This window comes from Oncorhynchus mykiss, chromosome 29, assembly GCF_057628025.1.
Source record: "Oncorhynchus mykiss isolate SJ-2025 chromosome 29, ASM5762802v1, whole genome shotgun sequence".
NCBI classification, from domain to species: Eukaryota; Metazoa; Chordata; class Actinopteri; order Salmoniformes; family Salmonidae; genus Oncorhynchus; species Oncorhynchus mykiss.
In genome coordinates this window covers 37,369,630-37,394,391 of record NC_143050.1, presented here as the reverse complement: position 1 = coordinate 37,394,391, position 24,762 = coordinate 37,369,630, and the positions used below count along the sequence as shown (strand labels likewise).

At 42.8% G+C, this 24,762-nt stretch overlaps 1 protein-coding gene across 2 annotated transcripts in view; it reads left to right on the top strand.

Annotated features, from left to right (window-relative positions):
* Positions 1–24,762, top strand: part of dab2ipb (DAB2 interacting protein b) — a 246,587-nt gene that overhangs the window by 8,662 nt on the left and 213,163 nt on the right. The window lies entirely within an intron of this gene.

Below are 24,762 nucleotides of genomic sequence, written 5' to 3'. Positions count from 1 at the left end.
TCTTTCCCTCTCTCTCTAACTCCATCCTTCCCTTTCTTTCAAATGAACCAGGGGACTGAATTACTGGACGTTGACCAGCTAGAAGCTTGTTTTCACTGCAGTTAGAAATTGACACAGCAGCCATTTGCAAGTGGGACACACCACGGTCTTGAGGGTTTAATAGAGGGAGGGTATTGTCTTGTCTCTTCCGTTTCCCTCTTTTGAACGAAATACATATATTTGTTTTTATCTTGCTCGACTGTAGTGTGCTAGTTGTATTCAGAATGCGTGTATGTGGTCTGAGACACACACTGCTCTGCTACCACACCGCCACGTACATAAGTGAAGGCTTTTAGAAAGGGACGGTGGGGTAGTTGAGGAGAGTGGACAGTAATCTTCTTCCTGGTCAGTCCTGTCCGTCTTACAGGCTCTCAGTCAGTTCACTGAGGTTATACATTAGCCAAGGTGTTACCGTGTGCTTTATATACTTAGTCTGCTTCAATGGCCTGACATCCAAGCACTATGTAAGATGGTTTTCTGGTGTGTCATCTATCCTGTCTGATGACAGGATATGGGCTTTCTGGTGTGTGGCTTTCTGGTGTGTGTGTTTGTGCGCATGTGTGCATGCGTGAATGCTTCTGTGCGCGCATGTGTGTGGTGTTTGTGTATCCATGTATGTACATTGGTGTGTGTGTGTGTGTGTTTCTGCACGTGTACAACACATTCGTGTCTGTGTTTATGCATCAGCTAATCAGCATGGACGCAAACAGCTCATGAGCATCCGCCAATGGGCCTCCATCCAAGACCCGCACCAGAAGCATCCTCTCCTTTAGTCTGGATGCGTGTGCTGCGGAGAAAGAAGAAGCAGCCTCCTGTCTTTGTCTGAGTCAGTCCGACAGATGTCATTATTTACACCCGCCAAAAATGCACATTCATACACTATACTGCGTCCCAAATGGCACCCTATTCCCCTCTGGGCCCTGCTCAAAAGTAGTGCACTATATAGACAATAGGGTGACATTTGCGACAGATCCAACACCTCCAAAACCTAATGTCCATCTTGGCACTATTCCATTTATGCAGATCTGATTGTGGCCCAGGGGAGTGAGCAGGGAATATAAGTATATTCAAATCTGCACACAGCAGCACAGCACAGCACAGCTAGATCTTATTTATGGAAGTGTACAGGTTTTAAGAGGTAAACAGCCAACAGTCTGAAGTCACTTCAGCCAATGAGTTCTCAGTACTTCTGGCTTTGCTGTTAGATCCTGAGGACTTGAGGCCATCATCCTGAGGCCATCATGGATACAGACTCTGCAGAGAGCGAGAGAGAGAGAGAGTGAGAGGGAGCGAATGAGAGAGTGTAGTACTATACTGTAACAAATAGCTGTACATTTACAGCAAAACTTTTACAGTTAGCCACTGTAACTCTATATTACAGTACAGTACTATAAAGAGCCATGCATTATGGGGTGTCAACGGCATTCGCTACACTGTTGTAAAATGTTACAATACCATTTTACAGTAAAGTACTATATTTATAGCAGTATTCCGTGAATGATGGTGCATTGTGGGAAATCATCTCTGGCTCATGAACATATTTAGAGACATGCTTTGTAAGAGGCTATATGTTGCAGTCATTAGTGAGAATGCTGTACTGCACAGAATGCAGTACCATACTGCATTTAAAAAAAAAATATTTGTTCAGTAAATTTCCAGTAACTTACTGGCTACTGTGCTGCCAGAAATGTACTGTAATTCAGTACTACCACATAGAATACCAGAGTGGAATTTTATAGCGTCAAAAACCTTCGGTGTTGTTGTGGCTCATTTATAAAATTTGAGGCGTGCCTTATGAGAGGCTATACTTGTTGCACCCGTTAGTGAGAGTGCTGTACCAATTTAAGTGATATGTGGTAGTAGTTCCCTAGCAATTAAATGTATTTTTGCCCTGTAATCACATCCAGTTTGGAAGCTTTTGTTTAGGCCCCTTGAAGTGCAAGTGATATAGAACACCACAGATTCATACATATGCTGTAAGATACACATACCTAGCAGCCAACCTGCTTGCACTAATCTAATGTAATTACAGTACCAACATGATTACAGTAGCCTATATTTTCTTACTGTATAGTAGGCTAGTTTTTACGGTATTGTACCGTGTCATTGCTCTGCATTGTCCACTACCAACCAGGAAGCTTGTGGTAAATTGCTGTGAATATTAAAGTAACATAATTTGCACTAGCCAGAGATAGGCAAATACTTATATTCAAAAGGTATCTTGTTAAAAAATACAAGATGTGTTGAAGACCGATGTATTCTTAACTTCAACAACATTCCCAGTAACGGTTACAGAAACATTTGACTTGCGATGACTGTGACGTGTGTTTTTTTTTTTTTATCAACCTTAGACGAACGCACTGACTGTCACTCTGGACAAGAGAGTCTGCTAAATGACCAAAATGTAAAATGTCAAAAATTTACATTTGCAAAGCACACTGCTGGGTATTATTCTAATGTCCTCCGCCCTCAAACTATTTTGTATTTTGATCAAATTTGACTTTGTTTTGGGGTCGGAGGTCATTAGAATGATACCCAGCAGTGTGCTTTTCAAGTGTTAAATGGTACATTTACATTTTGGTCATATAGCAGACGCTCTTATCCAAAGAAGAATACACCACAGTCACAGCAAGTAAAAAGAGTGTTACTGTTAAAGAGAATGTTGTAGTTAATCGGGCTACGTTAATTGTAATCCAGGCCTGTGAAATACACATTTCAAAATAGGTATTGAACGTATTGAAATAAATATATCAAATACATGTACCAGAAATACTGCCCGTCGTTGGCACTAGCTTCCTGCACTGTAAATCTGCAACAGTTTACTAACCACTATGCTTCCAGTAGTGCACTATAAATTCTAGAAATACAGCATATTGCAGTAGTCAGGTGTTCCATTAATATGCTGAACATTTTTGTTACAGTAAAGGTCCTATACATCTACAGTAACCTACTGGCTACTGTGCTGCCAGTCATTTATTATAAATGTACAGTAACCTACTGGCTACTGTGGTGCTAGTAATTGACTGTAAAAATTACAGGTTTTCTTTTACTGTGTTAAAGGGATACTTCAGGATTTTGGCAATGTCTCTCTTTAATGTCTCTGTGTCCAGTATGCAGGAAGGTTGAGGTAGTTTTGCAAGCCAATGCTAACATTGTGTTAATGCTAGTTAGCAATTGCGCTAGTGCTAGTTAGCAACGTCATTCAAACTGCATGCAAAGACATAAAAATGGTATCCACAAGTTCATCTGACTCTGGGGAAGTAGATAAAGGGCCTCATTGCTAAAATCATGAAGTATCCCTTTAAGGCTGTTGGTGTATTAGGGATGCAATGATTCACCAATGCGCATTGGTGCCCCGGTTCAATTGTTTAAGATGCATATGTTTAAGATGCATGATGCGTGCATCGGTCTGTGGGACCCCAAACCAATCAAAATGTAGCATGCATTAGTCAGGAAATTGATTAAAATGTTACGAATCGCCGGTCCACACATTTCTTTTCCTCATATTACTATCTTTTTACCATTCAAAAATATCTCTCATCTTTTGTGACAACTGATGTATCCTCTCCTTCAGTGTCGAACTAAGCATGTAACTGTGTTGACAGTCATTGATCAACAAGTAATTTAGCATGTAGATCAACCCAGGCAATACATGTATCTGTAGCCAGTGTACTTAAGAAAGAAAGTACTTAAGAAAAATACTTTTGTTGGGTATATGTACCTTACTTTGCTATTCATATTTTTTGACAACATTTACTTTCACTTCACCACATTCCTAAAGAAAATAATGTACTTTTTACTCCATAAAATTTCCATGAGACTCAAAGTGCTCGTTAGATTTTGAATGCACAGAAAATGTTCCAATTCACACACGACATCTCTGGTCATCCATACGGCCCCTGATCTGGAGAAGTCACTAAACAACAAACGTTTCATTTGTAAATGATGTCTGAGTGATGGTGTGTGCCCTTGGATATCCGTAAATAACACAAATAAAAAAAGACAATTGTGCAGTCTGGTTTGCTTAATAGGACTTTTACATTTTTCATACTTTTACTTTTTATACAAGTATATTTTAGCAATTTCATTTACTTTTGATACTTAAGTTTATTAAAAACCAATACTTTTAGACTTTTACTATATATTTTACCGGGTGACTTTCACTTTTACTTGAGTCATTTTCTATTAAGGTGTCTTTACTTTGACTTAAGTGATTACTTTTACTCGCGTTTGATTTAGATTGTTCTGGCACTGTCACCAATAGTTTTGGTAGTTTTGCTTAAAATAAACCTGTGCATATGGTCATTTTTTTAAACACAGGGTAAGGTTGATAGTTTCATAAGGAGGACAACGATTGCTTTTTCAACTGCACGGTTGAAGCAGGAGTAAAATAAACCTTCCAAACGATCGAAATCATTTTTGATGTTGAGACAGGGGGGCAAGAAACAAATTTGTTAAGATCAACATTGAAACCTTCCAAGCTCAAACATTTGGAATTTGCAAAAATGACACATTTAATTAGAGGATGATGGTGATTTCAGATCAAAAATGTGGGGACAAAAAAAACACATTACCCCTCTTATCTGATAGCGGGTAGATGCCCAGTTTCCCTTATGGCTCTGCTCAGGTGCTGACATACACCATAGACATGCACTGGGTGTACACACCTAATATTGAGTTGCACCCCCTTTTGCCCTCAGAACAGCTTCAATGGGTCGTGGCATGGACTCTACAAGGTGTTGAAAGCGTTCCACAGTGACGCTGGCCCATGTTGACTCCAATGCTTCCCACAGTTGTGTCAAGTTGGCTGGTAGTGGATATCTACTCTGTATAGCTCTTTCCATCTCATCCCACAGGTGCTCAATTGGATCGAGATCTGGTGACAGGGCAGGCCACTTCAATAGCTGAATTCACTGTCATGTTCGTGGAACCAGTAACGGACAATCCTAGCCTTGTGGCATGAGGCATCATCCTGCTGAAAATGTTTTATTCACAGATCGATACACTGCTGCCACGAAGAGATGCACCTGGTTGGCAATGATGTTCAGACATCCCGTGGAATTCAAACGTTGCTCCACTTTTATCAAGGGACCCAATGAAAACACACCCCACACCATCACACCACCAGCCTGCAATGTGGACGCGGCATGATGGATGCATGTACTCATGTGGTTTTCTCCATACCCTAGTTCTCCCATCAAACAAAACAGCAGGAACCGGGATTCATCAGACCAGGCAATGCTTTTCCTCTTTACATGTTGAATGCTTAACAGGACAGAAAATGGTCCAATTCACACACGTTTTCAGAGAACATCCTTGGTCACCACTTCTGCCTCTGATCTGGAGGACTCAATAAACACAAATTATACCTGAGTGTTGGTATGTGCCCCTGGATATCCGTAAATAATTACAACAAAAAAACTTGAAAATTGTGCCGTCTGGTTTGCTTAATATAAGGACTTTTGAATGATTCATACTTTCACTTGTAATACTTACGGTAAGTGTATTTTAGCAATTACATGTACTTTGATACTTAAGTATATTAAAAAACAATACTTTTAGACTTTTACTCAAGTAGTATTATACCGGGTGACCATCACTTTTACTTGAGTCATTTTCTATTAAGGTGTCTGTGCTTCTACTCCAGCATGACAATTGGGTTCTTTTTTCCACCACTGCTGGAACTGCAATTCTTGACACATTCAAACCGGCGCCCCTGGCCACTATTACCATAGCCCATTCACACTCTGAGTGGCACACATGCACAATCCCTATCTCAATTGTCTCTAGGCTTGAAAATGCTTCTTTAATAAACCTTAAGAGTCTATTGACGTAATTAAAAAAATCCCCACCAAAGTACTGCAGTTAAAGCTACAGTGCCTTGCGAAAGTATTCGGCCCCCTTGAACTTTGCGACCTTTTGCCACATTTCAGGCTTCAAACATAAAGATATAAAACTGTATTTTTTTGTGAAGAATCAACAACAAGTGGGACACAATCATGAAGTGGAACAACATTTATTGGATATTTCAAACTTTTTTAACAAATCAAAAACTGAAAAATTGGGCGTGCAAAATTATTCAGCCCCTTTACTTTCAGTGCAGCAAACTCTCTCCAGGAGTTCAGTGAGGATCTCTGAATGATCCAATGTTGACCTAAATGACTAATGATGATAAATACAATCCACCTGTGTGTAATCAAGTCTCCGTATGAATGCACCTGCACCGAATACTTTCGCAAGGCACTGTAGCTATATCCGTTTTTTTGCATGGGCTGCGTCTCAATCCACCCCCCCCCAACAGCTTAGACTTTTAGAAGTTTTAACCTATGTTATCCCCTTCATCTACACTGATTGACGTGGATTTAACAGGTGACATCATTAAGGGATCACACAGTGCGTTCGGAAAGTATTCAGACCCCTTTGACTTTTTCCACATTTTGTTACGTTCCACCTTATTCTAAAATGGATTGAATAAATAAATAATCCTCATTAGTCTACACACATTACCCATAATGACAAAGTGAAACAGGTTTTTAGACATTTTAGCAAATTTATTAAGAATAAAAAACACATTTTATCACATTTACACAAGTATTTAGACCCTTTACTTTGTTGAAGTACCTTTGCAGCGATTGCAGCTTCGAGTCTTTGTGGGTATGACTTTACAAGCTAGGCACACCTGTATTTGGAGAGTATCTCCCATTCATCTCTGCAGATCCTCTGAAGCACTGCCAGGTTGGATGGGGAGCGTCGCTGCACAGCTATTTTCAGGTCTCTCCAGAGATGTTCAATCAGGTTCAAATCCGGGCACTGGCCCGTTCATCTTTCCCTCGATCCTGACTAGTCTCCCAGTCCCTGCCATGGAAAAACATCCCCACAGCAGGATGCTGCCACCAACATGCTTCACTGTAGGGATGGAACCAGGTTTCCTCTAGAGGTGACATTTGCATTCAGGCCAAAGTGTTCAATCTTGGTTTCATCAGACCAGAGAATGTTGTTTGTCATGGTCTGAGAGTTTTTAGGTGCCTTTTGGCAACTCCAAGCGGGCTGCCATGTCCAGGAGTCCTGACATCGCTGCTGCTGCTGTTGCTGCCCGTTACCACGCTGCTTGGTCCTTTTGTGGTGGGTGTTTCTGTAACGAATTTCCTCCTCTTCGTCTGAGGAGGAGTAAGGATCGGACCAAAGCACAGCGTGGTAAGTGTTCATGATGATTTTAATTAAAGAACACCGAACACTGAATCAAAACAATAAACGATGACGTGAAATTACAAACCCGAAACAGTACCGTGTGGCCCAAACACTCACACGGAAACAAACACCCACAACTCAAAAGTGGAACCCAGGCTAACAACACCTGCCTCGGATTGAGAACCATACTAGGCTGAACTCAAAACCCCAACATGGAAAAACACACATAGACTGCCCACCCCAACTCACGCCCTGACCACACTAAATAAAGACAAAACAAAGGAAATAAAGGTCAGAACGTGACACTTTGATATCCTTCCACAGATCTTTGCCTCGACACAGTCCTGTCTTGGAGCTCTACCGACAATTCCTTCGAACCTCATGGCTTCGTTTTTGCTCTGACATGCACTGTCAATTGTGTGTAGACTGATGAGGGGGAAAAAAGTATATGTAATACATTTTAGAATAAGGCTGTAACATGACAAAATTTGGAACAAGTCAAGGGGTCTGAATACTACACCTGGTCAGTCTATGTCATAGAAAGAGTAGGTGTTCCTAATGTTTTGTACACTCAGTATATACATGTTCATCATCTACACACACAATAACACACACACACATACAGGGAAGTCAGCTCAGACAGACCCAGCTCAAAGGACCCGCTCATGAGCTCCATCAGCAGCATATTTGAATTTAGAATGGAAATTGAATGTGTTAATGCAGCAAATGTTAGTTCATCTGATCGTATCACATCAAACTGAATCGCATTGTTTCGTTCCTCGAATCAAACCAAATCGCACCGAATTGTTTCAAACTAAACTTATCGTTCCTGTATTGTATCGGAGCCCATGTATCTAGAGACGTATTGAATCGTCTTGAAAGGGAAAGATGCACATCCCTAGTATTGGTGCTTTAAAGGCTGGTCCTGGTTCAGTTCTGTAATGATGGGGCCAGATTGCTTATTGTTGTGTTTAGCTGATCTAGGATCAGTTCCATAATAAAGGTGTCATCAGTGTCATTAGTATGATAGTCTGTTGCTGACCTCTTCAAGGCTAATCTAGGATCAGTTAATCAGTTAGTGCAATTAAGCCTGGCTGTTGTGTTGGTCTGTATTGGTGCTGTAAGCATTGTAAGCACCTGAATCTGATCTGTGTTAGTATTCAGCATGACTCCATTTTGGCCCCATCTGTCAGGATCCCTGCTGAGAGAGACGTGTCATTATCCTACCTGGGAGGGAGGGAGGGAGGGGTAGAGACTGGGAGAGAGAAAGGAACAAGTAAAAAAACAAACAGATAATGTTGTTATAGCAAATGTACTGATTCTCTCCAGTTTGCATATGTTTATATGGTGTGTGTGTGTTCACAGTGTGTCGTGTGGGTGTTGTTTCGTGTTAGTCGCCAAGTGTTGTATATAACATGGAGTGACGGCAGGGTATGTTGTAGAGCCAAGCATAGCCCTGAGCCCGTTACACGGTTAGAAAAAAATGTATGGAGGGAATGTGCTTTTCATAGCGGTGTGTAAATCTTATGTAAATTAGCTAACATGTTTGCCAGAGAACGCGAGAGAGAGAGAAGGAGCGAGAGAGAGAGAGAGTGAGAGAGAGAGAAGAGATAGTGAGAGAGTGAGAAATACATAGAGAGAGAAAAAGGTAAGAAAGAGACACAAGCCGAAAAGAGAGACAGAGAATGAGAGGAAACAAGTGAGAATGATCACAGCCATTTCCTGGGTGAATCAAATCAAAGTAAAAAAGATAAGACAAGCTGAATTTGATCTGTTTTGTTTATCCTGATTTTATTGTTTGTGGGATTTATCCCTGAGGGCTGAACTAACTACACTGTGTTTCAGGGGTGTCATCTTATCTTCCCACAATGACTGGGCCCAAAGAAATATAGACACCTTAATCAATCTATACAACTTACCAAATGTGTTTTATAAAAGTTCGTTTTGGAGAAGGTCAAACATTATATTACTATGATGACAAATTATTATCTACAAATCAGCTGGGCTAGACAATCTGGACCCTCTCTTCGTAAAATTATTCACCGCCATTGTTGCAACCCCTATTACTAGTCTGTTCAACCTCTCTTTCATATCGTCTGAGATTCCTAAAGATTGGAAAGCGGCCTCGTTCATCCCACTCTTCAAAGGGGGTGACACTCTAGATCCAAACTGTTACAGACCTATATCCATCCTTCCCTGCATTTCTAAACTCTTCAAAAGCCAAGTGAACAAACAGATCACCGACCATTTCGAATCCCACCGTGCCTTCTCCGCTATGCAATCCGGTTTCCGAACTGGTCACGGGTGCACCTCAGCCACGCTCAAGGTCCTAAACGATATCATAACAGCCATCGATAAAATACAGTAGTGTGCAGCCATCTTCATCAACCTGGCCAAGGCTTTCGACTCTGTCAATCACTGTATTCTTATCGGCAGACTCAACAGCCTTGGTTTCTCTAATAACTGCCTCGCCTGGTTCACTAACTAGTCAGATAGAGTTCAGTGTGTCAAATCGGGGGCCTGTTGTCCGGACCTCTGGCAGTCTCTACGAGGGTGCCACAGGGTTCAATTCTCTGGCCGACTCTTTTCTCTGTATATATCAATGATGTCGCTCTTGCTGTGGGTGATTCTCTGATCCAGCTCAACGCAGACAACACCATTCTGTACACATCTGGCCCTTCTTTGGACACTGTGTTAACAAACCTCCAAACAAGCTTCAATGCCATACAACTCTCCTTACGTGGCCTCCAACTGCTTTTAAATGCAAGTAAAACAAAATGCATGCTCTTCAACCGATCGCTGCCCACACCCGCTCGCCCGACTAGCATCACTACTTTGGACGGTTCTGACTTAGAATATGTGAACAACTATAAATACCCAGGTATCTAGCTAGACCGTAAACTCTCCTTCCAGATTCAGATTAAGCGTCTCCAATCCAAAATGAAATCTAGAATCGGCTTCCTATTTCGCAACAAAGCCTCCTTCACTCATGCTGTAAAACTGACCATCCTACCGATCCTTGACATCGGTGATGTAATTTACAAAATAGCCTCCAACACTTTATTCAGCAAATTGGATGTAGTCTATCACAGTGCCATCAGTTTTGTCACCAAAGCCCAATATACTGCCCACTACAGCGACCTGTATGCTCTCGTTGGCTGGTCCTCGCTACCCACTGGCTCCAGGTCATCTATAAGTCTTTGCTAGGTAAAGCCCCACCTTATATCAGCTCACTGGTCACCACAGCAACACCCACCCGTAGCACGTGCTCCAGCAGGTATATTTCACTGGTCATCCCCAAAGCCAGCACCTACTTTGGCCGCCTTTCTTTCCAGTTCTCTGCTGCCAATGACTGGAACAAATTGCAAAAATCACTGTTGGAAACATATCTCCCTCACAATCTTTAAGCATCAGCTGTCAGAGCAGCTTACCGATCTGTAAATAGACATCCAACCAATTACCTACCTCATCCCCGTATTTGTTTTTGTTTTTCTGCTCTTTTGCACACCAGTACTTCTACTTGCACATCCTCATCTGCACATCTATCACTCCAGTGTTAATTGCTAAATTGTAATTACTTCGCCACTATGGCCTATTTATTTCCTTACCTTCTTACTTCATTTGCACACACTGTATACAGATTTTTCTATTGTGTTATTGACTGTATGTTTGTTTATCCCACGTGTAACTCTTTGTTGTTGTTTTTGTCGCACTGCTTTGCTTCATCTTGGCCAGGCCGCAGTTGTAAATGAGAACTTGTTCTCAACTGGCCTCCCTGGTTAAATAAAGGTGAAGTTAAATATTAAAAAAGTATCACAATGATTGTTTCTTCCTCATCTGTAACTGGTATTCTCCTTTACATATGGCCACTATAAACGTGCATTCAATATTATCAGTATGTCCTAATCTGTCTGTCAATGGTGCCCCTGTAGCTCTGATCGACAAGGATCCTTCGGCAACTGTCTAAATTAGTTTAGCTCTTGGAAGTTGTAAGGATTCGTTCACTGCTAAAAGTATACACAGTGTACAAAACACTTGGAATACCTTCCTAATATATAGTTGCAACCCCTTTTGCTTTCAGAACAGCCTCAGTTCGTCAGGGCATGGAATCAAGGCGTTGAAAGCAGTCCACATGTATGCTGGCACATGACCCCAATGCTTCCCACAGTTGTGTCAAGTTGGCTGGTAGCAGATCTCTACTCCGAATAGCTCTATCTCATCCCACAGATGCTCAATTGCATTGAGATCTGGTGACTGGGCAGGCCACTACAGTAAATTGAATTCACTGTCATGTTCGTGGAATCAGTCCTGGACAATCCTAGGCTTGTGGTATGGGGCATTATCCTGCTGAAAAAAAAATAATTCACAGATCGATACACTGCTGCCATGAAGAGATGCACCTGGCTGGCAATGATGTTCAGATATCTTGTGGCATTCAAACGTTGCTCCACTTTTATCAAGGGACCCAATGAAAACACACCCCACACCATCACACCACCAGCCTGCAATGTTGACGCGGCATGATGGATGCATGTCCTCGTGTTTTTCTCCATACCCTAGTCCTCAAATCTGTGTGAAACAGCAGGACCCGGGATTCATCAGACCAGGCAATGTTTTTCCAATTCTCCGGTGTCCAGTGTTTTCGTTCCTTAGCCCACTGCAAGCCCAGTTTCTTGTTTTTTGCTAAAAGAAGTGGAACTCTGTAAGGTTGTCAGCTGCCATACCCCATTCTTGTCAAGGTACGACGAGTTGCTCATTCTTTTATGGGCAATGTTGTACTGGACTGTCAGTTGACTAACTCTAGTCCATCTATTGCTCAGTACAATTCCTGTCAGCCTCTGTCCTCTTTCATCAATAACCTGTTTTCAACCACTGGCTGGATGTCCTTTGGGTGGTGGACCATTGTTAATACACACGGGAAACTGTTGAGAGTGAAAAACCCAGCAGCGTCGCAGTTCTTGACACACCTTGCACCTACTATCATACTCCATTCAAAGGCACTTGTGCATTTTGTCTTGCCCATTCACCCTTGGAATAGCACACGCGTCCACAATCCATGGCTCAAGGCATAAAACCTCTTCTTCAACCCGTCTCCTCCCCTTCATCTACACTGACGGAAGTGGATTTAACAGCTGACATCCATAAGGGATCATAGCTTTCACCCTGGATTCACCTCGGTGCAAATCACATTGTATGTCCCATTTCCCACAGTAAACACTCCAGAAAAGTTATTATTTACTGAAACAGATCACTTTTGGCCAAGGTCTTTAGGAAATCCCCTGTGACAGTGAGCAGATGTGTCTGTAAGTCAGTACCTTTTTGGTGTGTGTGTCAGGCAGTGGCAATTGTAGCATGTAAAAATATCCTGAACTTAAATTTCAAATGTTGGTTGAGTGTGTTTGTTATCGCTTCCATACAGGGGCATCATGCCCATTAAGACTGAAGAGGCAGAGGGTTTTGGCACGGTTTGGACTACCTCAGTTTTAATCCATTCTCTTTTTAAAAGCTATAGCCATCTTCACTCAAGTCTGGGCCGAAAGGAAAGCAACGCCACTTCATTTAGTAATGCACAATTAGGGATTCAGCACAAACATTCTCATTGCCACAAATACCTCAGTCTTTTCAATGCCTATTTGGCATCCAAAGATCCAAACCTCTGACTCATGTTGTGAGTATGGAGATCAGAGGATGACTCATCCAATTGAGTGACTGAGATAATGTCACTGACAGAGATACTGAGTCTGTTGTTCCTGCACTCTTTTAAATGGGTCTGACAGATGAAAAAGCAGTGCCTTGGTGGAGTGTGTACGTGTGTGACTAGCACTGACGCTAATGAGACGCAACGAGCACCGGATGACAATCAGAGATAATTGTGGTCTGTCCTGCAAATACAACTCTCCTGAAAATGGGTGAAACAGATATTTATTCATTCATTCATTCATTCATCCATTCATTCATTGTCATTCATCTATTTTAAACATGATATGATTTAACCTTGCGTGTAGAGCTCCAAGTGAACCACAGTTCCACACGCAGATTCACTCTCACACACATAGTGAGTGAAGTTTTAAGTTGCTCTACCATTTCTGTCTTGTTCCATGTGGAGTAGGGATGTTCCTATGGGTTGCCTGCTGTTGCATTGAGGGTGGAAAGTGGGCTGTCTCTCCTGTGCCATGTGTGCGTGTGTGTGCGTGTCTGTGTGTGTCTGTGCGTGTCTGTGCGCGTCTGTGTGTGTGTGCGTATGTGTGTGTGTGTGTGTGCGTGTGTGTGCGTGTCTGTGTGTGTGTTTGTGTGTGCGTGTCTGTGTGTGTGTGTTTGTGTGTGCGTGTGCGTGTGTGTGTGCGTGTGTGTATGTGTCTGTGTGTGCGTGTGCGTCTGTGCGTGTGTGCGTGTGTGCGTGTGTGTGTGTTTGTGTGTGCGTGTGCGTCTGTGTGTGTGTGTGTGTTTGTGTGTGCGTGTGCGTGTGTGCGTGTGTGTGTGTGTGTGTGTGTGTGTGTGTCATTTGGGCTGCAGGAGAACATTTCGGAGCAGAGTGGGCGTCTCCGCCTCCACGCTGTCGCTCTTCATCTCTTCCTCCCGGCCCGCTGCACTCGTTTCAATCCCTCTTTCTATCTATCCACTTACATTTGAGTGATTTAGCAGTCGCTCTTATCCTCTTTTCCTCTCTCCGCTCCGCTCTCCTCGCCTTTGTCTCTTTCCACTGCCTTTGGGTTCTTTCTCACTTTCTGTCGTTAACACTCTGCTTTATCTCGCTCCCCATCTTTCTCCCTCTCGCTTTCCATCTATCTCTCTCTCTTATTCCTCCTATTTTCGCTCGTTCACTTCCTCCTCTCAGGTTTCTCTGTGGTCTCAGGGGAGGGTGAGGACACATGTAGAAGCCTCAGAGGTGTAAAGGATTAAAGGACGACCTCTAGCCTGACAGAGACTGTACACCTTTCAGTCTGCTGAGACACATGCATATCAATGCACACACACACACACACACACACACACACACACACACACACACACACTTACACACACAGTTAGACACGTTGTTTTGACATACCTTTGACGTCGAAAAACAAACAATGGGATAGAGAGAGGGGAGCTGGAGAGAGGGGGGGGGGTGTTAGTGACAGAGGAGAAGGAAAAATAGTGGAGATACAGTGAAAGGTGTCAGAGAGAGTTACCTACAGGATGAGAGGATTCACTGATTCTTTCTCTTTGTGTTCCTGTGTAACAGCCCATATTCCAGTGCCCTCTGTCTTCTCGAAGGTTCTCCCGGTCCCCTCCTTCTTTCTCAGTCTCCCTCACTCCCTCTGTCTAGGTCATTCTCTCGGACACCTCTCAATTCAATTTAATTCAAGGGACTTTACTGGCATGGGAAACATATGTTAACATTGCCAAAGCAAGTGAAGTAGATAATAAACAAAACAGTAGATAATAAACAATAAAAATGAACAGTAAGCATTACACTCACAGACGTTCCAAAAGAATAATGACATTTAAAGATGTCATATTATGTATATATACAGTGTTGTAGCGATGTACAAATGGTTAAAGAACAAAAGGGTAAATAAATAAACCTAAATATGGGTTATATTTACAATGGTGTTTGTTCTTCACTGGCTGCCCTTTTCTTGTGGCAACAGGTCACATCTTGCTGCTGTGATGGCACACTGTTGTATTTCACCCAGTAGATATAGGAGTTCATCAAATTCGGGTTTGTTTTTGAATTATTTGTGGATTTGTGTAATCTGAGGGAAATGTGTGTCTCTAATATGTTCATACCTTTGGAAGGAGGTTAGGAAGTGCATCTCAGTTTCCACCTCATTTTGTGGGCAGTGTGCACATAGCCTGTCTTCTCTTGGGAGCCAGGTCTGCCTGCGGCGGCCTTTCTGAATAGCAAGGATATGCTCACTGAGTCTGTCCATAGTCAAAGTTTATGTCAGACGGTGGTCAGGTATTCTGCCACTGTGTACTCTCTGTTTAGGGACAAATAACATTTTAGTTTTCTCTGTTTTTTTGTTAATTCTTTCCAATGTGTCAAGTAATTATCTTTTTGTTTTCTCATGAATTGGTTGGGTCTAATTGTGTTGCTGTCCTGGGGCTCTGTGGGGTCTGTTTGATAACAGAGCCCCAGGACCAGCTTGCTTAGGGGACTCTTCTCCAGGTTCATCTCTCTGTAGGTGATGGCTTTGATATTATGGAAGGTTTGGGCTTCCTTTTAGGTGGTTGTAGAATTTAACAAATATTTTCTGGATTTTGATCATTATCAGGTATCGGCCTAATTCTGCTCTGCATGCATTATTTGGTGTTTTACCTTGTACACAGAGGATATTTTTGCAGAATTCTGCATGCAGAGTCTCAATTTGGTGTTTGTTGCATTTTGTGAGTACTTTGTTGGTGAGAGGACCACAGACCTCACAACCATGAAGGGCAATTGGTTCTATAATTGATTCAAACATTTTTGGCCAGATCCTAATTGGTATGTCAAATTTTATGTTCCTTTTGATGGCATAGAATTCCCTTCTTGTCTTGTCTCTCAGCTCGTTCACAGCTTTGTGAAAGTTACCTGTGGCGCTGATTTTTAGGCCAAGATATGTATAGTTTCTTGTGTGCTCTAGGGCAACGTTGTCTAGATGTAATTTGTATTTGTGGTCCTGGCGACTGGACCTTTTTTGGAACACCATTATTTTGGTCTTACTGAGATTTACTGTCGGGCCCAGGTCTGACAGAATCTGTGCAGATTATCTAGGTGCTGCTGTAGACCCTCCTTGGTTGGTGACAGAAGCACCAGATCATCAGCAGACATTTGACTTCAGACTAGTAGGGTGAGGCCGGGTGCTTTTCTAGTGCCCGCGCCAATTCTTTGATATATATGTTGAAGAGGGTGGGGCTTAAGCTGCATCCCTGTCTCACCCCACAGCCCTGTGGGAAGAAATGTGTGTTTTTTGCCAATTTTAACCGCACACTTGTTGTTTGTGTACATGGATTTTATAATGCCGTACGTTTTTCCCCCAACACCACTTTCCATCAATTTGTATAGCAGACCCTCAAGCCAAATTGACTCTAAGGCTTTTTGAAATCAACAAAGCATTATTTTGGTTTGTTTGTTTGTCAATTAGGGTGTTCAGGGTGAATATGTGGTCTGTCGTACGATAATTTGGTAAAAAGTAAATTTCACATTTTCTCAGTACATTGTTTTCACTGAGGAAATGTACGAGTCTGCTGTTAATGATAATGCAGAGGATTTTCCCAAGGTTGCTGTTGACGCATATCCCACGGTAGTTATTGGGGTCAAATTTGTGTCCACTTTTGTGGATTGGGGTGATCAGTCCTTGGTTCCAAATATTGGGGAAGATGCCAGAGCTAAGGATGATGTTAAAGAGTTTTAGTATAGCCAATTGGAATTTGTTGTCTGCATATTTTATAATTTCATTGAGGATACCATCAACACCACAGGCCTTTTTGGGTTGGATGGTTTTTATTTTGTCCTCTTGTTAATTCAAGGTAATTGGAGAATCCAGTGGGTTCTGGTAGTCTTTAATAGTTGATTCTAAGATTTGTATTTGATCATATATATGTTTTTGCTGTTTGTTCTTTGTTATAGAGCCAAAAAGATTGGAGAAGTGGTTTATACATACATCTCCATTTTGGATAGATAATGCTTCATTTTGTTGTTTGTTTAGTTTTTTCCAATTTTCCCAGAAGTGGTTAGAGTCTATGGATTCTTCATTTACATTGAGATAATTTCTGACATGCTGTTCCTTCTTTTTCTTTAGTGTATTTTTGTATTGTTTGAGTGATTCACAGGCATAGACTCAGGTTTTCTGGGTCTCTATGTTTTTGGTTGGATAGGTTTCTCAATTTCTTTCTTAGGTTTGGTGTAGGTCCGGGGGGGGGGGGATACTTGTGTTTACCTGCTGTATGGTAGCAGGGTGGAAGTCTTTCGTGGTAGCAGTGTGGATATAACCACTTGTGCATTGGGGAAAGTAGAAGAAGCTTTTTCAATCACTCCCTTGAGTGCTGTGGCAACCCATTCCTGCTGTGCTCTCAGGTCGTTTGTGCCTGAGTGTACTATTATGTGGCTAGGTTAACCTAGTTGGTCCTCAAACAGAAGGTCTGTTCTCAGTGGGTATGGGGGGTTGTCAGGAGGGCTATCAGGATGGCTGTGTCTCTCCCTCTATCCTTCTCCTCTGGCACCAACCCCTCTCTTCCTCCCTCTGTTTGTTTTTCTGTGCAAGTGTATGTGTGTTAGGGTATAATGCAGGTAATCGGTATCCCGGTATGAGACCGGTATGTCTGTCTATCCTCCCCCCTCTCTCAGTAAATCATAGTGGAGTCAGAAGAGCTTAACAGGAATGGGAAAGGGGGATACCTAGTCAGTTGTACAACTGACTGCCTTCAACTGAAATGTGTCTTCCGCATTTAACCCAACCCTTCTGAATCATATAGGTTTAATTGATTAATTTAACTGCCTTAATTGACATCCACGTCTTTGGCGCACGGGAAACAGTGGGTTAAACTGCCTTGCTCAGGGGCAGAATGACAGATTTTCACCTTGTCAGCTCGGGGATTCGATCCAGCAACCTTTCAGTTACTGGCCGAACGCTCTAACCACTGAGACTTTGTAGTCCGGTTTGAAAGGTTGTAGTCCTGTTTGAAGGGTTGTAGTCCTGTTTGAAGGGTTGTAGTCCTGTTTGAAGGGTTGTAGTCCTGTTTGAAGGGTTGTAGTCCTGTTTGGAGGGTTGTAGTCCTGTTTGAAGGGTTGTAGTCCTGTTTGAAGGGTTGTAGTCCTGTTTGAAGGGTTGTAGTCCTGTTTGAAGGGTTATAGTCCTGTTTGAAGGGTTGTAGTCCTGTTTGAAACGCTTAGGGAAAGGTTAAGGTCTGGCGAGTGGATGTACTGGTATGTCTTCTATAAGGGTAGTTTGTAGTCCCGTGGTACAGTTATAGGGGGTAGTGGTGAGGGGATGATCTGGTAGGCTTTGTGGTGGGTTTAATTGAGGAATTGTGAGGTGTTTAGAGGGGGATGAGGTAGTAGACCTGTTGGTGGGGCTTGGGAGGAGTGTGGAGGTGGAGGAGGAGGTATTATGTCGATTCTGTGGATGAATGTCTCTCTTCCTCCCGGGCTAGAACAGCAGCAGAAACCTGAGAGGATTGATCAGGTTGGGAGGGAGGAGAAAGAAAGATTTAAGTTCACGTTATCCATGTATGGAACAGCCAAGTCAACTACAGTGTAAGTTCTTTATAATAGTGTTATAATGAATATTGTAGGAGGGCATGAAGTTATAGCGGTGGAATAGCCTGTATGTATATGTGAGAGTAGTAAGAGTCTTCTTTCTAGATGTAGTTTGGTGGGGAGAGAGTCCTGGCCTCAGCCATGCACTTTTCTTCTGGTCAACCACAGCTCTGGCTCTGATTGGACCATTCTCAGGAAGGAATTCTGCTCTCTGAGGTCTAGATCCCGCCCCCTCTGAGCCTGGGTTGCACTGGAACACAACGGCATTCCCTCTGCACACATGCAGGGGGAAAGTGTGTATGTGTGAGGGAGAGAGTGACATTGTGTATGAGAAGGAAGGAGATAAAGAGAGTGACTGAAGCATTTAGGGACAGTTCAAATTTTACTGGAGGGGGTCTGATCCAACTCGAAGCACCTGCACAACGTAATATTTTAACGTGAACATTGCAGCAAAAGCGAACTCCTTCCTCCTCTACAAAATGTTCAGTTTTCCCGGGAAATTGTGAAGCGCTGGGGAAGCTGTGAAGCCAGCTGTAGACTATTGTGTGATTGTGTTTGAGTCTGTTATTAAATGTGAATGTTTACTGCTTTTCATTAAATCATGTATGTCTACAAATATTGCACATGCATTCCTTTATATGGGCAGAATATTGTAGCGTAGGCCTATGCAAAGTCGTTCATATCCGCAGAATGTTTTATATAAATTTGTTCATATGGTTATATAAAGGCTGAATGATAAAAACAGCCAATAGCCCGTCTAGTTTCTACAATGTATTTTAATTTTAAATAATGTATTTTCATTTTTTATCTTTTTTTACACTACCCATTAACACCAACCATTCCCTATAAAACATGTACTTATCAATGGAAAAGCTTAGGAAAATACAGAAATCCTGGTGCAACAATAAGTAGGCCTAAAACATGTACTCCAAAAAATACCAAAAATAAGAATAAGCTACATGAATGCAGGGCCATAAAAACAAGTTCAGGAAAAAATCTTCCAAGAATGTGCTTAGTGTTCTGGTCTCAAAGGGATTTTGGGGTCATTGAAAAGGATTGAAATGGATGTGTCATAAATAAGTGTCGAAGTAGGCTAGGCGCTCATTTTTCTCAGATGCAACTTGAAACGGCAACTTAAAAGTGTAGCCAACGCTCTTCAGGTAAGACTCCAGCCGCTCAGTCGTGGTGTACTTCTGAACCAGTGACTTCAGATCCTTCTGTTGCTTGCGCCAGCGAGGACTTTGCCATGGCGGTGGAACGCCAGCAAGTTGCTGCTCCGTTCTCATTTAGCCTCTTTGCTGCTGTCGTTGCAATGGCTCGATTTAACGTCCAAACGGTGGGGTGGGTAGCGACAAGATTCGCCATGTCTTGCAGGACCAGCGTCATAGCGGTTCCATAATTCTGAAATGAAAAAAAGAAACCATGTTATTGGCCTTGGGCTCTCATCGATAATAAAAATTTGAGTAATAAAGCCATTACTATGTTAATCAAGACATGCCTATTGGCTTTCTTCGAATACGTCCGACCTTCTGCCCAACCCATGTTGCCTGAAAGTATGTCCGGAGCTTCTCCAGTGGATGTTCTGGACCCTGAAAGAACCGTGTATCCAGCATCATTTGGAGATAACACCGTCAGTGAGCGTTACAGTATGTGACCCCTGCACTTCCGGAATAACTTATTTGCACTCTGTCGTTCCCGTCTGTAGGTGTAGCCTTCGTGCGCCGGGATATCTTTGGGAAGCACAGAGACGATAAATTCAGTTAGGGACGTCGCCAGGACCTTAGGTATGTGAGTGCCACTGGAAAGTTGGTGGACTCTCATTTCCTCCCCATATTGTAGGCCTACAATCTGTGTATTCACTCTTTTCATTGGCCTATGCTATTGGTTGCATTTAAGACCAGGGTTGTTCGTTTTATTGATCTCAGTATGTCAATGTCAGTGTATCTTGTGATTTTGTGATTTTTGTGGTATTAAAAAATGTTATTGTAATGTCTCCAGTCATGCAAAACGATGTAGAATTGCAGGAAATTGTTTTAGAAAAGGCAATGACGATTTGCGGTTCCCTGTCAGCCCCTGGTCTTCAGGGCTGAGCCCCTGGTTATGAAACTCTGGTGACCTCCCTGTTGCTTGTTCTGACCTCCTCTAAGAATAATGAATGCTGAGGGTAGTAGTGCAAGATCTTTTTAAGCAGAATATTTGGATTGTTAACATATGAAGGACTTGCAATTAGTTTTCTGGACAATCAAAGCCATCCATCCAACCCATTTATTCAGATCTGGCTGTTCAAATTTCATTAGTCATGTGACCGAGTCTTTTTTCAATTGAAACGTCCAAATGTCCGCCCTTTTACCAGATATTTGTTTTTTTTATGGAATATTCTATTTTCATAAGTGAAATGTGTAAAATCAAAATGTGGAATGCTATAGATACTAACAGCTATGCATGATTTAATGAAGAGCAGAAAACAGACACCGCATGGTTTCAAATTCTTCAATAAAAGACTTGTAAACAGAAACAAGAAATAGTCTATACAGCTGGCTTCACCGTTTCCCCGCCAAATAGGTCTACAAGGAAAACACCCTCCCCAATGTTAAATTTTTTTCGCCTGACCCTTCCCTTGCACTGTAAAAACAAATTGCACACCCTCCTCCCTCATAGACTTAACTCAACATAATATTTACAACTACAAATAACAATAACTGTAGAGACACTGTGTTTCTAAAAGTGGATATCGACTTATCCACGTTGTCATTCTTACGTTGCACAGTCAACGCCATGCAGAGAATGGGCCAGAACGTTGAGGGATTGCCGACCACCATGGACAAGCTCACTCTCCCTGCCTGTTACATTAGGCCTACATTACAATCAGAGCCGGCATCAGACAATGATCAGCTAGCCATGTTTATAATTATATAAAATACAGTGCCTTGCAAAAGTATTCATCTCCCTTGGCGTTGTCCCTATTTTGTTGCATTACAACCTGTAATTTAAATTGATTTTTATTTTGATTTCATGTAATGGACATACATAAAATAGTCCAAATTGGTGAAATGAAGAAACAATTAGTTGTTTCTAAAAATAACTAAAAATGGTAAATGGAAAAGTGGTGCATGCATATGTATTCCACCCCCTTTGCTATGAAGCCCCTAAATAAGATCTGGTGCAATCAATTACCTTCAGAAGTCACATAATTAGTTAGATTGTACACAGGTGGACTTTATTTAAGTGTCACATGATCTGTCATATGATCTCAGTATATATTCACCTGTTCTGAAAGGCCCCAGAGTCTGCAACACCATTGAGCAAGGGGCACCACCAAGCAAGCGGCACCATGAAGATCAAGGAGCTCTCCAAACAGGTCAAGGACAAAGTTGTGGAGAAGTACAGATCAGGGTTGGATTATAAAAAAATATCAGAAACTTTGAACATCCCACAGAGCACCATTACATCCTTTATTAAAAAATGTAATGAATACGGCACCACAACAAACCTGCCAAGAGAGGGCCGCCCACCAAAACTCATGGACCAGGCAAGGAGGGCATTAATCAGAGAGGCAGCAAAGAGACCAAAGATAACCCTAAAGGAGCTGCAAAGCTCCACAGCGGAGATTGGAGAATCTGTCCATAGGACCACTTTAAGCCGTACACTCCACAGAGCTGTGCTTTACGGAAGAGTGGGCAGAAAAAAAGCCATTGCTGCTTAAAGAAAAAAATAAGCAAACAGTTTGGTGTTTGCCAAAAGGCATGTGGGAGACTCTGCAAACATATGGAAGAAGGTACTCTGGTCAGATGAGAGAAAAATTTAGCTTTTTAGCCATCAAGAAAAATGCTATGTCTGGCGCGAACCCAAGACCTTCATCACCCCGAGATCACCATCCCCACAGTGATGCATGGTGGTGGCAGCATCATGCTGTGGGGATGTTTTTCATCGGCAGAGACTGGGAAACTGGTCAGAATTGAAGGAATGATGGATGGCGCTAAATACAGGGTAATTCTTGAGGGAAACCTGTTTCAGTCTTCCAGACCTGGACCTGGACCGAGTTTCACCTTTCAGCAGGACAATGACCCTACTTGAAGGAGCTGGAGCAGTTTTGCCTTGAAGAATGGGCAAAAATCCCAGTGGCTAGATGTGCCAAGATTATAGAGACATACTCCAAGAGACTTGCAGCTGTAATTGCTGCAAAAGGTGGCTCTACAAAGTATTGACTTTGGGGGGTTGAATAGTTATGCAAGTTTTCAGATTTGTTGTCTTATTTGTTGTTTGTTTCACAATAAAAAAAAATATTTTGCATCTTCAAAGTGGTAGGCATGTTGTGTAAATCAAATTATACACCCCCCCCCCCCCCCAAAAAAAATATATTTTAATTCCAGATTGTAAGGCAACAAAATAGGAAAAATACCAAGGGGGTTAATACTTTCGCAAGCCACTGTATATGCACCACACAACCAATGCACAAAGCATACCATCTTCAGGCGCTTCAAAGTCATGTTTTTCGTTTTCAACACAACAATAAATAGACTGTCAATCTCGACAAAAACAAAATACATCCCTCCCTACCTTGTAGGCCAACCCAGTATCAAGGTATTGGCTTGACAAACTCTGAATGTCATCACACTTTTTGGTGTTTTGAAACAGATCTCTTTCTATTCATCAAATGGCCGCTGCACAGTTTGGATTGATTGATTTGATTTGTCAGTTAAAAAAATACACATGCAGTGCCTTCAGAAAGTATTCACACCTTTGGCTGTTTCCACATCTTGTTGTGTTACAGCCTGAATTTAAAATGAATTAAATTGAGATATTTTGTCACTGGCCTACACACAATACCCCATAATGTAAAAGTGGAGTTACACTTTTAATTTGACAAATGAATAAAGAAAGAAAAACTGAAATATCTTCAGTCTATAAGTATTCAACCACTTTGTTATGGCAAGCCTACAGAAGTTCAGGAGTAAACATTTGCTTAACAAGTCACTAAATAAGTTGTATGAATTCACTCTGTGTGCAATAATAGTGTTTAACTTGATTTTAATGACTACCTCATCGCTGTACCCCACACATACAATTATCTGTAAGGTCCCTCAGTTGAGCAGTGAATTTAAATTACAAATTCAACCACAAAGACCAGGGAGGTTTTCAAATGACTTGCAAAGAAGGGCAATTTCGTTTTTATCTTTACTGAGTACCACTCTCTATATTTGACATGTTATGGGTATGATTGTAAAGGGCGGCTCCGGCAGCTCCTGACTGGCGGGCGGCTCCGACAGCTCCTGACTGGCGGGCGGCTCCGGCAGCTCAGGACAGACGGGCGTCTCCGGCAGCTCAGGACAGACGGGAGACTCCGGCAGCTCAGGACAGACGGGAGCACCTGGAGGAAGGAGACGGAGAGACAGCCTGGTGCGTGGGGCTGCCACCGGAGGCCTGGTGCGTGGAGGAGGCACCGGATAGACCGGACCGTGGAGGCGCACAACCCTACCTGGATGGATAGTCCCCGTCACCAGGCCAGTGTGGAGAGGTGGAACAGACCGCACTGGGCTGTGCTGGCGAACCGGGGACGCCGTGCGTAGGGCTGGTGCCATGTACCCCAGCCCAAGGAGACGCACTGGAGACCAGATGCGCTGAGCCGGCTTCATGGCACCTGGCTCGATGCCCACTCTAGCCCGGCCGATATGAGGCGCTGCGATGTAGCGCACCGGGCTATGCCTGCGCACCAGGAACACCGTGCGCCTCACGGCATAACACAGTGCCTGTCCGGTCCACCTCTCTCCATGGTAAGCACGGGGAGTCGGCTCAGGTCTCCTACCTGACTTGCCACCCTCCACCCCCCAATACATTTTTGGGCCTGCCTCTCGTCCCTGCTGCGCTGCCGTGCTAGCCGCCTCTCGGCTTTCGCTGCCTCCAGCTCCCGCCTTGGGGCGGCGATATTCGCCAGCCTGTGACCAGGGTCCCTTGCCGTCTAATATCTCCTCCCAAGTCCAGTTCTCTAGGTACCGCTGCCTATCGTCACCACGCTGCTTGGTCCTTTCTTGGTGGGTGATTCTGTAACGGTCATCGGTGGAAGTGCAAAACACACTAAACAGAAAAATAATCACTCACAACTCAAGGGTGAAAACAGGCTGCCTAAGTATGGTTCTCAATCAGGGACAATGATTGACAGCTGCCTCTGATTGAGAACCATACCAGGCCAAACACAGAAATACCAAATCATAGAAAAAAGAACATAGACTGCCCACCCAACTCACGCCCTGACCATACTAAAACACTTCACAAGGGAACTAAGGTCAGAACGTGACAGCATCTCGGTATCAGAA